The sequence below is a fragment of the Rattus norvegicus genome, chromosome 13 (genome assembly GCF_036323735.1).
Source record: "Rattus norvegicus strain BN/NHsdMcwi chromosome 13, GRCr8, whole genome shotgun sequence".
Lineage (NCBI taxonomy): Eukaryota > Metazoa > Chordata > Mammalia > Rodentia > Muridae > Rattus > Rattus norvegicus.
This window is the reverse complement of record NC_086031.1, coordinates 18067076-18084772: the sequence shown is the minus strand read 5'-3', so window position 1 is coordinate 18084772 and position 17697 is coordinate 18067076.

Here is a 17697-nt window from a genome sequence, read left to right as displayed (position 1 = left end):
AAGACAATCGAAATAAAACCCGGAATGCATTTCAGAACTTGAATATTGTACATGGGGTAGATGGGAGCATCAGAAGGACTCATTTTATGAGAAAGTGGTGAAAAAGAATGCAGAGGATTTGTTGGGTTAGACAGGTCTTATGTCCATAATCACTCCTATGGTGGTCCACAATGAAATAGAGTAAATGTGACAAAAAGAAATGTAAAAAATACAATTTGGGAAGGAAAAGAGCACCATTATAATTAATATTGGACCAAAAGCCTGTGCTAAAAGAGTTAAGGAGATTATGATGAGACCTGATATATGGTATAATAAATGTTTAGAATGTTGTGGGTGGAATGAAGGAAGGCACTGCATGCATGTAAGTTTGTCACTTCAGATAGTTAATGGCCTAAGAAATTTTCTGCTCCAAAAAAGCAACAGTAAGTCAAAGTTGATAAGAATGTGATTCAAGTGTTTTGCAGTTCATGGTTTTATCAACAAGTGGGTGCTGAACCTGGCAATGATGTCTATGTGATGATTCACTATTTCGAGTCATGAAGAATGCAGGAGTAGTCTTAAAACCTATTTCTCAGTTGAAAAGAGCCACTGATGCCAGATATGTGGGTGAGGAGATCTGCATCTTGAAAGGTTACTGTCTGGAACTGTGAAAGTGAACACTAAACTTTTTGGAGAACCCAATATATTGCAGATGCCAGAATATGTGATGTCTGCATAAAAGTTCTAGAGGACATGGAAGGGAATCATCCAAGAGGCAGAAATATATTAATGGCATCAAAGCCTGAATGACCGAGCCTGCTAAGACCTTTGTTATTAGACAAGGAACTACATAATTTTGAGTTTTTCCTGCCAAGGATGATTGAATGGTTGATATACTTGTGTTTAACTATGGAATGGTGAACATTTAGTCTTCACAAACATACCAGATTTACATGATAATATAAATCAAATTTAGTGCATAGTGTACTCTAGACAACCATTCTACAAACTCAGCTGTAGACAAAGCCTTGTACAACCATTTGTTTAGCTTTAGGGGAAAAAACAGAATTAAATAAACTTAAAACAATTACATTATCTGTTACCTTTCAGAAATTTGAAGTTATTCATACAGCAAATAATTCCCACAAAAATGGAAGAACAAGAGCTTATGGTCACCCACAACTCTTCTTTACAAGAAATTGATGGAGTCAGAACCCTTCACAGGATGCATATGGATTGTGAAAGGTATTATGCTTATGGAAATTTTCATTGTCTTCAGTAGGTTTTAATCTCATTAAAAGAAAGGTTATCATCAGGAAATGGGACAGGAGGAATGACTGAATTGGGAAGATAAAAAGTCCTAAATTGTATTATATACATGTAGGAAATTGTCAAAGATATTTCAAATTTGTTTGTCAAAAGTTGCCCTATTATTTGGGATGATGCCTACATTTTTACAAATTTCTCATTCTAGCTGGGTAGCTCATCTCACCTGGTAAACATCAGAGGTATAAACACTCTTAGTGATTTGAGAAGCAAAAGGATAAAGTAACCACTTTGAGACACATGCTGAGTGAAGCTGTTATGTGGAAAACTAAAGGGAGCATTTTGGCTTCTATGTAAAAGACTAGCTTTCAGTAGGAACACCTTTCACACTGAGAATTTTAACTGTGAGGAGAAGGGCATCTAGTCAGTTCTAGAGCCCTTTGTCTGAGAGATGAAAACTTCAAGATGAAGTCTTTTTCAGCAGTCCTCCCCAACTGCAACCCTTAGAACATTTCCATCATCCCTTCTTCCTTAATGATGTATGATCCATGGTGAGAACTATGTGGTACAAATGTTCCTGCTATGGCTGAGCAATCCACATTCAGTTAGTCACTTACGCTCTGCATTTTGATCAGTTTACTGCTTTCCACTCTAAGGAGTTTCCCAGATGAGAATTGAGAAAGCTACTTTTATATTGAACAGAAAATTAGGAAGTTAGATAACCCACATAAAAGATATGGTATGGAACTTGAGGTGCAGATAGAGCTTTTCACTGTTGGTCTACTTCTCTGTTGCTCTTGTAAGCAATCCCAGTAGACACAATAATCCACAAACTACTGTTACAATATATTCTTTGATCTTATTATTTGGAAGACAGTGAATAATTGTTTCTTTTGAATCTCTTGCAGTAAATGTAAAAGATGAACTCCAGGATGGACTGTGAATTCTATCTGTTCATTATATTAAATTATAAAACCAGAAGCCATGCATTTCTAAACCACATAACACATTTGTTTCTTTTTCTTTGAAATTAATACCAAATGATATGTTCTATATGTTTACTTCTGACTTTGGATAAATTCTAGTGTATCTCAAACTTAGGCTTTACACAAAAATCCTTTTGCAGCTAAAAACAAACAAACAAACAAACAAACAAAACTTGCTGAATCAAACCTTATGGAAAGTTAAGTAGATAAAATGGTGTAACTCAATTATATTTTCAAGTTATATTGACTTTGTTCAACTACACACATGCTCCTTCCTACTGAGGATTTATTTACATAATCTGGATGAAAAATACTCTAACACTTTTTGCAGGCCAAACTTAATTACTGCCTCATGTGTTAATCTAATTATCTGTGGACTGCAATTCATGGAATAAAAACTATACCTATGTTGAAAATGAGTAAGGCAGATAAACTGACTAAATTATTGATTGTGGACTATGAGGTGCTATTGGTTCTAGAGCTTTGATATCTTGGACTATTTTAATATATGTAAAGGGCACATATGTGTCTGACATAACCTATTTTTCACTATATCTTTAGAATTTGAATTTTAAAGACCATGCTTTTTTCCCATCAAGGCAATAGCTAAGAGTGTTATTTAGTAATGTCAAATTCTACACCAGAGTTTTTACTTCTTTCCTATAATCCACCTAAACAGAAGCTCCATCAATGTATATTTTTAAATGCATTGACATATTTATTTATGTGTTTATAGTCATATGATGTGTGTATGTAAGTGAGTGTGTGTGCACATTTGAATCGCAAAAATTTATGTCTGTGAGGAGGGTATACATGTGCCTCAGTATAAATGTGGAGGACAGTAGATGGCTTCTCCTATGTATCCTTACCTTCTACTATGTTCACAATTTTTTAGCTGTGCTACATACATCAGATTAGGTGACCCAGATCATTTCATGGACTCTCTTGTCCATGTTTCTCCTCCCCTTATATGACCACTGACCTTGCTGATAAACTAAATTGTTCTGAGCATTACAGAGATTGAGTAGATTTAAACTCAGGCCCTTAAGCTTGCATTTTGTCTATTTTGCATATGTAATCATCTCCTTAGACTTTTGTTTACTAAGTATGAAAGCCATGCAAATATTTCCACAATAAAATTTTCAATTATTTAACTTAAATCCATGTGTTTTTGTTGCAGTCAAACAAATAAAGAATTTTTAAAAATGAGGCTTTACTCTCTTTGAGATTAAGTATGTTTTTAATTGGCATAATATTTTTATGAGGCATTCTTCCTTTCTGTTATATATCATATTCTATCTCATTTCTGATATTTTTTCTGATTCAATAGGCAACATTTTCTCATTTGAGCCTATTCAGTCAGTAGCAGCATACGTGCTTACTACCATGTTTCATTAAAAATACTTTTTAATTAACTTTGATTTTATATATGTAGGTGTAGGGATGGCTGGGGAAAATGAATGACATTGCATTCCTGTGGCTGACATAGAATACCCTCTTAATGTGATTCTCTCCTTCTACCAAAATGGTTCTAAGGTTCAAACTCAGTCATCAGTCTTTAAGCCAAGCATTTTAACCCATTTAACCCAACTGCACATACTTATTATATTTCTTTAACCATAACAGAATATAACTGAACATATGTAATATTTCATGAATGTATTCACATTTTGTGTAACATTTATCAAACATTAAATCTGAGCACCTTTTACTGTCTGTATGATACTCACATTAATATATATTTGCTGTTTTGTAATGTATTGCTAAAGAAATCCCTCAAGAAGTAGTCAAATCTACTCACAAATACTAATAATTTTGTCCAAATTTGATGATTGGTTGTCTAACTTCCACATGATGAAGAACTCCTGAACACTAAGCAGATATAGTGAATTCAATTGACCAAAGTACAATTACATGAGGCAACATATTGGAAAAACAAGAGATGGCACCTATACAAGGTACATTTTCATTGATTGTTTTTTCACTAAAAGACAACTAAAGCCACACATAATCCCATTGATCTCCCCTCCCTGACAAAATATCAATTATATTTTGTAGGCTTTTCTTAAGGTGTTTTAATCTGAGGTCACCAGGGAGAATGTGAGGAGTGGTTTGGGGTCAACTTTGATATATGACCAATTTCTCGAAAATGACCGAATTGAATAACTTACTATTGACTTCAGCCCAGAATTTGTATGTGATGAAGAATTTTGATTCCTTTCAACTTTATGTGATTGATTAATACAAACTCTAGTTAAAGACTTATTTATTAGTAGACAGCAAAGATGCTGGGAAATAGCTCTTTGAACTCTGGTAAAATTGTTTCAGACAACAGAAAGAAACAAAAGGGTCACAATCATGACTATTATGGAAGAATTTCAAGTTTACAAAATCATATAATTTTACATCTGCCACATTTTTACATGTATGCTTGGTACAGAAATGTTACCACCTGTCCTTAGTTTCTACTCATCAGTTCATTGTGTCATCTTGACTGGAACTATAACTCAGAAGTTATGGAAGGACAAGCTGTTTTTACATCGAATGTGAACTAATTTCCTGACACTCATATTAGAGGTTAAACAGCTACTTGTAAAGTGATTGCCAGAGGGATCAGATGCCATCTTCTGGCTTCTGTAAGCACCTAAACATTTATGTATATAAACACGCACACACACTCACACACACACACACACACACACACAAACACACAAAAACACACACACACATACACACACAAACACATGCGCACATGCCCACGCCCATGCACACACGCACACGCACTTTCACTTAAAAAACTGAACTAATTCTATAAAAAATTTAGTGCATTTAATATTAAACAATTTAAACTTTTTAAGTGAAATTATTACTCAGTATCATTTATCATAAGTTTCTCTCATATGGCAATTATAGTGTTTGATTAACTTGTTAGAAGCATATAGTTAAGTAAGTTTATAACTTTCTATTAATATTCTTTAAATAGGTCTTCGGTAAGAAATAAAAGGCATTGATGGGACAATAGTAAATTAAGTTAAAACAAAAATAAATAAATTGGAATAAAACAACAAACAGAAAAAGAAAGGAGGCCAATACAAGGCACAAGAAACAGATATAGACATGAAGACACATTACCTTACAATTCAGGGATCCCATGAAAATAAAAAAACTCAAAACCATAATATATGTCTAAATCCTGTAGGGAAAACATTAAAAATGTCTGATATGATATTATGAGACAGGAAACTGTCAATTATACTATTTAGTTTGTTTATTGGTGGCCATCTACTCCTGGGTATGTGGATTACCATGAAGAGTAGCTTGTTTGTTCCAGTGAGATACACTTGGTGCAAATTAAATTTTTCATTTGCAGGTGGATATCAATAGTAGGTAGTTTATTGGTTATGGATGGGTTATATGTCTATTTCTTTTATTTGCCCTATGGGCTCATTTGATATAGACCTATACTGCCCCTGAAATGCTGCCTCAGTCTCTGTGAATAGCAGTGATGTGTTCGATTATAAAATTGTTGTAAAAATGTCCTTTATTGAAGAAAGCACTTGCAGACAATTGGAAAATAATCATGGTTTCTCACAGTAGTTCTAAGTGACTTGTTCATAAACTCAATTGGTAGAATATTAATATGTGCAGTAGATTAATACTTTTTCAGATATTAAGTTTATGATATACATTTCTAAGGGTAATTTTATTTACATAATTTGGAACTCAGAAACTTGAATAACATTTGTGTTTATAATACTTATATGAAAATGGATAAATATTTTGATCAATATAAAATAACCTTCATTTTTTCCATATTCTTCTCTTAATTTTTACTAATGATTACTTTTCTACTCAAGATTCTGATCCATTCATACTAAGTATAAATACTTACAATGAAAAACTTGTTGATGCCTTTGTAAACAAAGCAATACTTCTCATCATTAATCTAGTTTTCAATGAACTTTTTTATAGTAGCATACCAGTAAAATAAAAAAAATAGGCACAAAGTTAGCAGAGGAAGAGTATAGACACCAATGCACAAAATATTACGAGGGATAGAAAAACTAAGAAATCAGTGAAACTGTAAGTTGCTTTCTAAAGACAAGAAAAAATGATTTGAGGAACTGTTGCTAAACTATTAGGACACCTAGAACCCAACTAATCAGATTACAGAAAAAAGATGAGACATTGTAACAATGAAATGAATGGGTAAGAAAAGAACAGAAGTGATTATACAATAAAATGTTAGAAACTATCCATATAGATAAATTCCTAGAATAAAGCATTTTTTTAAAAGTCTAAACCATACATACAAATTTAAGTAGCGAATAATTGGGATTCACATGGCTTCTGACTTGTCCTATTGCTCCATGCAACATATTATGACAATCAATTAAAACAAAAAGTCAGAGTTACTTTTGCTTGGTTTTGTTGTCCTTAGTCAAGAAGTCATTTGTCCTTAAGAAGTTTATGGTAGTAGAAGTTTATCCCCACAAAATCCAGGAAGCAATAACACCATAAGGGATAAGGACCACAGTCCCATTCCTAAGGACATGAAATTAGTATGCCCTTAACATTAAAAAGTCAATGGTACAGGGAAATGAAAATTAAAATCCTGTGTTTTAGTCCTCCAGGATATTCTACCAAACAGAAATTAGCAGCACATTAAAAGCATACAACATAAAATAATTAACCTTTGACTAATATGCAAAGATGGTTCAATATACATCTAGATTTATTTTTGAATAATTGGTCCTAAGTCAATGAATACTACATTGAAGACAAAATGAATTCAGTTTACTTTAAATACAAAGAAATTTTGTTCTTGAAGTGTAGGTGAGTCATGATCTAGAACTTTAGACATTGCTTTCTTGTCCCACGATGTGCTCAGTTCAGAAAGATTGTGAAAGACTTCAGTTATGTAATTTTTTCTTCACATCGTTTCTGTATATACTTTAAAGAAAACTCATTTCTTAGTATTTCCCTACTTACCACTGTATTATTTGTGTAAAATAATCTTCTGTAAAAAAATGTAGGAAAATGTTTTGAAGTTAAATAGAGTTGGTAGATAATTTTGCTTTAAATGCTGATTTCTACACAGATTAAATCTACCTAAATATGTGAAACTTGCACCTATCATTTGTCTACTTTTCTTCTCGTAAGGAGGAAGAGCTACACTTGTAGATAAAGTTGAAGTGATTGTTACCAAGGCAATCTCCTCTATTTTAAGAAAGAAGATAATGTCTCACCTGAGATGAATATTAAATAAATATTAAACTGGTCATTAAACAAGACACAAACTTACTGGAATCTGTAAAATGCCAAGAGTACAAAAAGGATAGGGGTAATTTAAGATTGATGAAACAATAGAATGATATGGTTATTTTTATCTTTGGGTACGAATACTAAATATTTGTAATATAAACATTAATTAGGTATTGAATGTTTTATTCAGGCACCTATTTTTGAAGGAGGGAAACATAAAACAGGGAATCCCATATGAGCAGGATGCTCTCAAGTAGTATTTACTACTGACTAAATTGCAAAGTAAGTTTTGAACAATAAATAATGAAGTAAATAAACAGTACATGTAAAGTAGCAAATGTGTGTGTGTGTGTGTGTGTGTGTGTGTGTGTGTGTATGTGTGTGTATTTTATCTGAAGATTTAGTGAAGCTGAGAGAGGACTGGTAGCACAGTCACCTCCCAGAACCAAAGTAGGGTAGAACAAAAGGGAAGCTGGCTAGTGGCCCCAGAGCACAGCTGATCCCGGAGATAAGGACAGTAGCATAAAACTATCCACCAAAACAAATGGCCCCCTACATGAGGCATGAACTCCTGAGATTAAGAACCCATGAGATTAAGATTAAGAGGACCCTGAGATTAAGAATCCCATGCTCTACCAACTGAGCTAGGGAAAGTGGAAAGACAGAGATGTGTGTGTGTGTGTGTGTGTGTGTGTGTGTGTGTGTGTGTGTGTGTGTGTGTGTTATCCCTGGATTCAAGGGTCTCAGGAGCAGGGCTGGTAATATGCAGTCACCTCCTGGAACAAAGGTAGATTAAGCTAAAGGGGAGCCTGGTGGGAGCTGGTAGCTCATCCAGTCTTGGAGTTAAAGTTGGGGGTAGATTAAAATTATTTTTACGAACAACCACAGAATAATTGCTTTGCTACTTCATAACTATAATTTGTTACTGTTATGAATTGTAATGTAAATACTTGATATAAAATCTTTAAAGGGTTTGTGACCTAAAGGTTGAATGGCATTGATACAGAGCTATGTTCTTAAATATTCACTTCAGGAAATTCAAAATTCTCTTCTCAAGCTCTCACAAATATTCAGAGATTGTTTGACTGTCCCCATTCCAACAGTTAACAATTATGAATGGAATGATCTGATTGGCATTCATTGTTCTGTGTGTGATGTTCTATATCAGTACTTCACATAGCATTAGAATTCCATAATAAAGTTTGTTCCTCCCATAATAAGGATATTGGATTCAAGCACAGCATTTGCTTTGAAGCATACAGGATTTGAGTCTCACAATATGTGAGGCATTATAATCCTGTGCAAGAAATTAGAACATATTGTTTTGCAGAAAGACTTGAAGGAAACTTTCACACATCTAGCAAGCACAAGGAAAGTCAGACCTGCAGATCAATGGAAAGTTTTAAATTCCTCCCATGTATAGTCCTGTTCTAGCTTACCAGTTTTTGACGGTATGTATGTTAGTGACCAGTCCTAATGCTTTTTATTTATGTCCTTTTTGATCTGAGAAACCTAACTTTGATTATAAGGTTGAGGACAAAGTGCACATCAATATTCCTTGCATAGATTTCAAGTGCCTTTTCTAGTGCTCAGCAAAGACTAATATCCTCTACTCATGTAACTTCCAGCAGTCTAATCAATTGTGTCACACAATTATTATAATTTATTAATCAATTATTCATCCATTGTTATTAAAGTGAATGGACCACAGTAAGTTCTATGTACTTCTATATTTGTAAGTAGAATGAAAAAGAAATTAAAAGAGATATGAAGGCTGATGAATTTAGTGGATTCATCAGCTGAGATGTCTTCAGTGTATATAATGAAGAAAATATATTTTGCACAAAACTTTTGAACTGAAACATTAAATTCCTTGCTGCAAAATCCCGAGAGCATGTTACAGACCCCCAAAACACATTTAAACCGGGTGCTGCACTGCATATCAATAACACATTATTTCTATTGTGAAATTAGAGTCTGAATATCTGAAAGCTTGCACTCAGCTAAGTCAGCTAATCTACAGTACACACTGGAAAGCAAACCTGTCACAATAAAAATGCAGAAAGTGATGACTGATAACTGAGATTGTCCTCTGGCTGTTATGTACCATGGCAAGTTCACCTGCACTCATACAAAAAATGGTCACTTATACATGGATATGCATTATACATAGAAACCCAAACACACACACACACACACACACACACACACACACACACACATGATCACACAAAGAGAGAGAGAGAGAGAGAGAGAGAGAGAGAGAGAGAGGGATGGAGGGAGGGGGGAGGGAGGGAGAGGGAGAGAGAGAGACTGAACACACTAAGTACTGGTGCAAGATTAGAGATCCACTGTTACTCACTGAGTGTTGCTACAGCACTCACACTCAGGTGAGCTTTGACTTCCTTTACACCTAGTCAGTTTTAGGAGAGTGTAAGCTGGGAAGATTTTTGAGTCATAATGATAACTAGTGTCCTTGGTCTCTCATCATAAAGGGAGCAGCATCAGAATTGACCCGTGTGAAGGTTGCATAAGGAAAACTGAAATAAATTGTCTCTTCTCTGGCACTCCGCCTTAGCTTTAGTGTTATTGTAAGAGTTTTTGGATCCACTGATTCTCTTTTAACTCACAGTTTTCTTTGCTATCAAACCAATTCAAAGAGTTATGTAATGGAAAGATTTCAAATTAGAGTATCACGCACATTTTAAAAGTCTTATTACTCCAGCTTCCTCTGGTTAACCTTGGGAAAAGAAAAATAATCATATAACAATATCTTAGTGGTACAAAGTACACATAGCTTTTTTTCTTTTAACTGGTTCATAAAACTTAATTTCTAGCTGTGGAACAGAATTTGAATAAGAACTTCTTTTGAAATGGCTAGGGGACTGATTTTCTGTTTAGTCTTCCTTATAACTTAATATTACATAAATTCTCTCATGAAATATTAGGAAAATTTCTTCTGAGACCACCAAATACATGCAAGACTTCACAATGGGACACAGTGCACACTGTGTGGGATGAAACAGTCAGGTGTAGCGTCTATGTACTGCTTAAGGCCTGCAGCACTATGTCTGAAGAGGATGGAAGTACACAGGATAAAACTAACACAAACCACAACCTGGACGACACAAAATAATTAAATTGATATCTTCAATAATTAAAATCAAGAGCAAAAGGAAAGACACAACGCTGTGCTGTACATATCCCCAATTTTGTCTTTTATTAAAGTAATATATATGACTTTATTCAGATTCTATCATATGAGAGTAGATTTTTTTCAAAGCAAGCATAGCTCCCTCTCTTTTGCTTAATAGTTATTTGTAATTACAGTCTGTTCCATGCCAGCAGCTTTTTCTAGCTAAGTACTAGACATCAGCAAACAGTATTCCTTTAGTAGTTTCCCTAATTTAAAAGAATACCTTCATAAACATCGTCTCTGTAATATAGCTTTCTTTGGCCCATTTACTCATTATGTAACAACCTCAGGCCTGAAATACAATGGCAGTTCAAAATAATAGTAGGATATTGGAAGTTAGTAATGAGTCTGGGTTTTTGTAAGGATATGATAGTGTGTCTGAGAAAGTCAGAATTGCTCTTGCTCTAACCTAAGGCTCTTCTACAAAGAGACTATTGCTAAGTTTTGGGATTCGCGGGTGTTATTAAGTGAACCTGGATAGCATACTTACCCAAAACAAATAAATGTGTGTAAACACACACACAAATACACACACACACACACACACACACACACACACACACACACACACAAACAATGTTTGATTCCTCCTCTTTATGTATGTGTTTGTGTGTGTTTAGTGCATTTTATGTACATGAATATACTGTATGTGTGCAAATGTCTGTACACAGATGTGTATAGGTCAGAGCAAGATATTAGGTATTCTCCTGTGTTACTCTGTATTTATTGCATTGAAAATAGGTCTCTTCATGAGCCGGAAACATACTGTTCTGCCCAGGCTAACCAACTCGTGGATTCATCTCTTTCTGTTCCAAATGTTTGAGTTATATGCGTAAGGAGCCATACTTAACTTTTTACTTGGATGCAGGGATTTGAAATCAGGTCTGTATGATTATAAAGCAAAAATTCTTAGCTACTGAGCCTTCTCCCTAGTCTCCCATCTGACCTCTCAATAAATTCTGATGTAGAATTAAGTTCTGATGTACAGTTTTTCTCTAGAATATACTGTATGTTGACTTTTCATATAAATCTTGCATTCGAATTAGTAGACACAGGAATGTCACTCATTATTTTATTCAATATACTTTATGAGAAGACTAACAGAGTTGAAAATAAGTATCATATTTATGTGTAAGAATTATTTATTATGTAAAGTTTGTTATTGATTTTGCAACTAATCTTTTCTATTTTTGCTTCTTCCTTTCAAATATCAGAGCTAAACTGGGGTTCACAAAAAGCAAACAAACAAACAATCAACAAAAAACAGACAATCTCTACAATATGAATACACTGTGTTAGGACCAATTCTCCATTTAAATTGGATTTAATATTTCAATTCTACACTATCATTCTGACCTTTTGCCTAATGTATTTATAATTTATGTTATATTACTGAAGTCTGTAGATAACAATTGTGGAGAATTAGTCCAGCAGTTAGTAGTGCTTATATCTCTTGAAGAATATGTAGTTTTGTTTCTCATACCCATATCTTGTGGCTAAAAATATCCTTTTAACTCTGATTCCACAGTATCTGAATCTCTCTTTTGGCATACAACTGCGTACCCCTGATGAACATAATTTCTGTCAACATGCACACATACACACACACACACACACACACACACACACACACACTATTCTTAAAGTTATTTATGATCATTTTATATGAATATGAAACTGACTAAGAAGGAAACTGAAATGGAATTATTTGGATATTTTCATCTTTCTTTTTTTTTTCTTTTTCTTTTTTCTTTTTTTCGGAGCTGGGGACTGAACCCAGGGCCTTGCGCTTGCTAGGCAAGCGCTCTACCATTGAGCTAAATCCCCAACCCCTTGGAATTATTTGGAATTGTTTTTGTATATGTGTTTATGTAAATACTACACCACAAATGTAGAAGTCATATGCCACCTCAGGAGTCAGTCCACATTTTCCACATGTTTAAAGAAGTGTCTGATTGTTTCCTCCTATATATACCAAACTAACTGGTCAGGGAGTGTCTAAGGATTCTCTTGACTCCACCACCAATCTACCATTAGAAAGGCAAATATCATAGATTTGAATACTGCTCATGTGGTTTTACGTAGGTCACAGGGATCCAAACCCAGTCACCATTTCTTTGTAGTATCAGTTTACACACCAAACCAACTGCCTGCCGTGGAACTAAAAGAAGCATTTTGTAAAATAATGTAATCTTCCTGAAGATCTCACCTTTTCCTAAGACCTACAAACTTGAGTTAAGGATACAAAAAGATGTTTTCTTGAAGCATAAGGCAAGTAATCCTTTGTAACTATTTTAAAGCTAATGTGATTTTATAACTTCATTCACTGGCCCAATTTATATTTTATACATTTTTGTCCCTGTGAGGGAGAGGCATTTTTGTGCTTGTGGAATTGGCCATCATTAAATAAGTGCCAGAAAAAAAAATAAATATATATGACAAATTGAATTCAATCAGTTGTCAACTTCACTCCTGTTTTAAAATGAAGGCAGTATATAGGAACATCAATGTAAGAAGTGACAAGCAGAGGTTTATTAAAAGTTTATTATCTTTACAGTGTGTACTGGTTAGTTTTAAATGTTGACTTGACACAAGCTGGAGTTATCACAGTGATAGGAGGTTCAATTGAGAAAATGCCTCCATGAGACCCATCTATAAGGCATTTTCTCAACTACTGTTGAATGTGGGGAAGTGCTGTCCCTGGGCTGTAGTCTTGGGTTCTTTAAAACAGCAAGCTGAGCAAGCCTGTGGAAGTGAGCCAGTAAGAATAATACCACTGCACCCCTGGCCATGGCCTCTGCATAAGTTCCTAATTCCTGACCTGCTTGAGTCTTGATTTCCTTTGGTGATAGACAGCAATGTGGACATGTAAGCTGAATAAAGCCTTTCATCCCCAATTTGCTTTCTCGTTGTGATGTTTTATGCAGGAAAAAAAATGCTGACTAAGACACAGTTTAACATCTATTAAATATTTTAACTCTTCTCCAATTATTTGCTTTTAATCCTGAATCAGAAGTAGATTCAGCAGGAAAGTAAGTTGTCATGACAGGATACAGCTGAATTATTTCATCTCCTAATCAAAAAAATAAAATAAAATAAAATAAAATAAAATAAAAGCAGCTTTCATCTGTTTAGGTATAGGTAAGTCTTATTAAATGTCTATGCTCTTTTTCTTTTTCAAATGGGAGAACATGCTCCCTTCTAATAAAACTTGGTAATGACAAAAATTTAATGCAGATTAATTTTCTCAGTATTTCCTGCAGACTTTTCTAGGTTTGCTCAAAAGCAGCATACCAACTTCACAATGAAAAGCAAATGTTAGACACTAAACTGAAATTTCTGAAGCCAACATGATATGTGGTATGGTTTGGGAAATAAAAGCCATCTGTTATGGTTTATATGTGTTCAGCTGAGGGAATGGTACTATTAGAAACTTTGAACCTGTTCAAGTAGGTGTGTCACTATACTGCTATTAAGCTACAGATAAAGTTGTAGATTTCTCAGCTCCTGAAGCACCGTGCCTTCATGCCTGAATGCTGCCATGTCCTGCCTTATTGATAATGGACTGAACCTCTCATCTTTTAAGCCAGCGCAAACTAAATGTTGTTTTTATAAGAGTTGCCTTGGTCATGGTGTCTGTTCACAGCAGTAAAACCCTAACTAAAACAGAAGCTGATACCATAGTACCATGGGGTACCGCTATGATAGGCCTGACCATGTTTTGTTTTGTTTTGTTTTGTTTTGTTTTTGTCAAGAATTGTGACTTTGGAGACTTTGGAAAGCAGTGGAGTGCTTTAAATTGGGTTTTGTGGACGGTCCTATTAGCAATATGGAAGATTTTGTTACTGAGTTTGATTTGGGCTGTGCAGAAATGGCTCAAGAGTTTTCAGTGGAGAAAATTTTCATAATATGGCCTAGAGACCATTTTCTGGTAATTTGGTGAAGAATGTGGCTATCTTTGCCCTTATCTAAAGTCTTCCTGAGGCTAAGGTGAAGAGACTCAGATTAATTACATTGACAAAGGAAGTCTCAGAAGTGCCTATCATAGACCTTATTTTCTATTTCAGTATCATGAAAAGGATTTTAAAGACACTTAACAAGCTTAGAAAGGAAACGTATAAAATATTTGCTTTGAATATAATAGGATACCAGAAAGTAAAATGGAGCTGAGTCCTGTGTTCAAGAAGATAACAAATTAAGGGATTAGGAATTTGGGACAAGATCCAGCTAAGTTTACATCCAGACATGGCTGTACACACCTATAATCCCAGGAATCAAAGCCAAGCAGACCTCTGAGTTCAAAGTACAGCATAAGTTCCAGGACAGCTAATCTTAGGCAGTAAGGGAATTGGAAAACAGAAAGTTGGTTATAAAATAAAGGGCACAATGTTCCAGCCGCCCTAGCAAGCAGAAAAATTGGCATCCTCATCCATGTGTCAGTGTCCTTAGAGTGAAGAATAAAAGGGACTACTGGTACAATGGATGCTTGTCTGCTGGGTCTAAGAAGTTAGTGATGATTAAGAAGAAACTAATATCACTGAGGTGAAATCTTCAGGGAAGTATATTCAGAGATCACAAAGAAACTGTGTTCCAGAGATAACTAAGGATATACCTCATACTGCAACTGTACTCAGTAATGTTTTAAGAGTCACCCCTTTGGTACTGATTTGAAGGCATGAAGGGTTCATGAAGATCATGAGACCTGGCACTGTGAGAGGCCATGGAAGGCCATAGGTGAAGGGGAAGCCTCAGTCACAGTTGATGTCCCGTGATTGAAGGGGTTATGCAAAGTATCTCAGGCTTGTTACCATAAAGAGAGTCTACATGAGGGTATTAGTGAAGCACGGTTGCAGCAGAAGGCCCCAGTATATTGGAGATGCCATTACCATGGAGTGATAATAGTAGCAGCAATAGAGTGGATCAACCTGAACTTAGAAGACTACAGAGGGTGGAACTGGATAAGTGATTACAGCCCTTTGGAGAAGCCCAAAATATCATATATGGATCCTATACATTGAAACAAGAAGCAGTAACATTGAAGTTGCCTTGATGACCCCAATATGTTCAAGATTTCAGAGCAATGGTCTATTTGTTGAAGAAAGCTATTAACAAGGAGTTGAACCAGCATAGGAGAAAGATGTTTGTTACTGTCAACAAAGAAGGAAAAAGGAGTTAGAGATCAAAAAACTCCTTTGACAACAAACATGGAGATGTAGAGTGTACAGTTTGACCATCTGATTCTCAGACTAGCTTTAGGAATTACAGTTAAGTGATTGGATGAAAATCAGAAGAGACCTTGAACTTGGATTTTTACCATTGTTGAGACTTCTGAATACTATGGGGACTTTTTAAGTTGAACTAAATGTACTTTAGCTTTATGCTATGTTTAGGTATGTCTCACATTGACTCATATACTAGGATGAGTCTATGGGATCCAGGGAATGCAATGTGATGTTATGTATGCATATACTCGACTCTGTATGTGGTACTATTGGAAGATGTGGCCCTGACGGAATAGGTTTGCCACTGTGGATGTATGTTCTAAGACACTTATCCTAGCTGCCTGGAAGTCAATGTTCTTCTAGCAAGGTAAAGATGAAGATATAGAACTCCCAGATCCTTCTGCACCATGCCTGCCTGGATGCTGCCATGTTCCCACCTTGTTGATAATGGACAGAAGCCAGCCCCAATAAAATGTTGTTTTTTTATAAGAGTTGCCTTGTCATGGTGTTTGTTCACATCAGCAAAACCTTAACTAAGACACCGTCTGATGATTGCCGCAGTGATAGTCATTTTATGTTGGCTGCTTGAATTGAGACCACTTCCTACTAACCACGCTAATTTCCCTATTAAATGAACATGCCCCGAAAACTACCATCCTCTGTCTACCAAGATCAGTCTGCATCAAGTAAGTCCTTCTTATTTCCAGCCACATTGTCTTATTATTTTATTTATATTGTTACATTTGAGAACTTGGGATTCTTTTCGATTTTGTGAACTTTCAGAAAAACAAACAATAAGACATTACAAAATCATATCCACGAACATTAGATATAATTGTTAAAAAGTTTTACAGAAGTGTCAGACCCAAAATTAATGTCAAATGAAAAGATAATGCAAAAAATGAAAAAAAGAAAAAAAGGAAAAGAAAAGAAAAGATACTTATTTGTTGCTCTATGAGGTCTAACTGCATGCCAGGTCATGCGGGTCTATTGGGAAATATTTAAATTTTAAATTTTCTAGGATTTTGATAAATATTCCTAGGAAAATTTACTTTACTTGCATTGTAGAGAAAACTTTTCAGCATCCTAAATTCTCAATATTTACACTAAGATACCCAAAAAAGACTGTGAAAATGGTTGAATGGTAAAACAAAGGTGATTTCAGAATATGATATAAGATTTATAGTTAACATAAGGTGCTAGCTATCTCGTCAAATTAAGAAAATACATTATGGGGAAATAGGATACAAAATTTCAGAAATCTGACTTCAAATTAACCAAAAATTAAAGCAATTGACTCACATGGGGAGAAAACACTCAAAGGGTCATTTTGTTTTATATATCCATATATGTAAATATTTGTGAGTACACAGATTTATACATATGTATATATCATACACTTATTATTACGTATAAAATTTTAACAGTACTTCTTCATAGAAAAATAGTTCTTCACCCAAGTCTTCACTTGAATTTGCAGCATATGCTGACTTAGAGCAGAAGGAATTGGATAGAACTCTGACCATTTCCTAATTACAGTCTAATATATGTAAATATCATTTTAAGATGTCAACGCCTGGTGGTGACCTTTACTAATAAAAGAAGCAGTGACCAGATATCAATCCGCACTGAATGTCAAATGTCTTTACATCAATAAAAAGTGTAGTGATTTGAGGACATCAATTAGAACAGAGACATTTTAACACAGAGTTTAAAGCAGACATCATATTTCTGAAATTGTCATAAAGGGCTGCTGTTAGAATGAAGCTACAACTATTAGCTG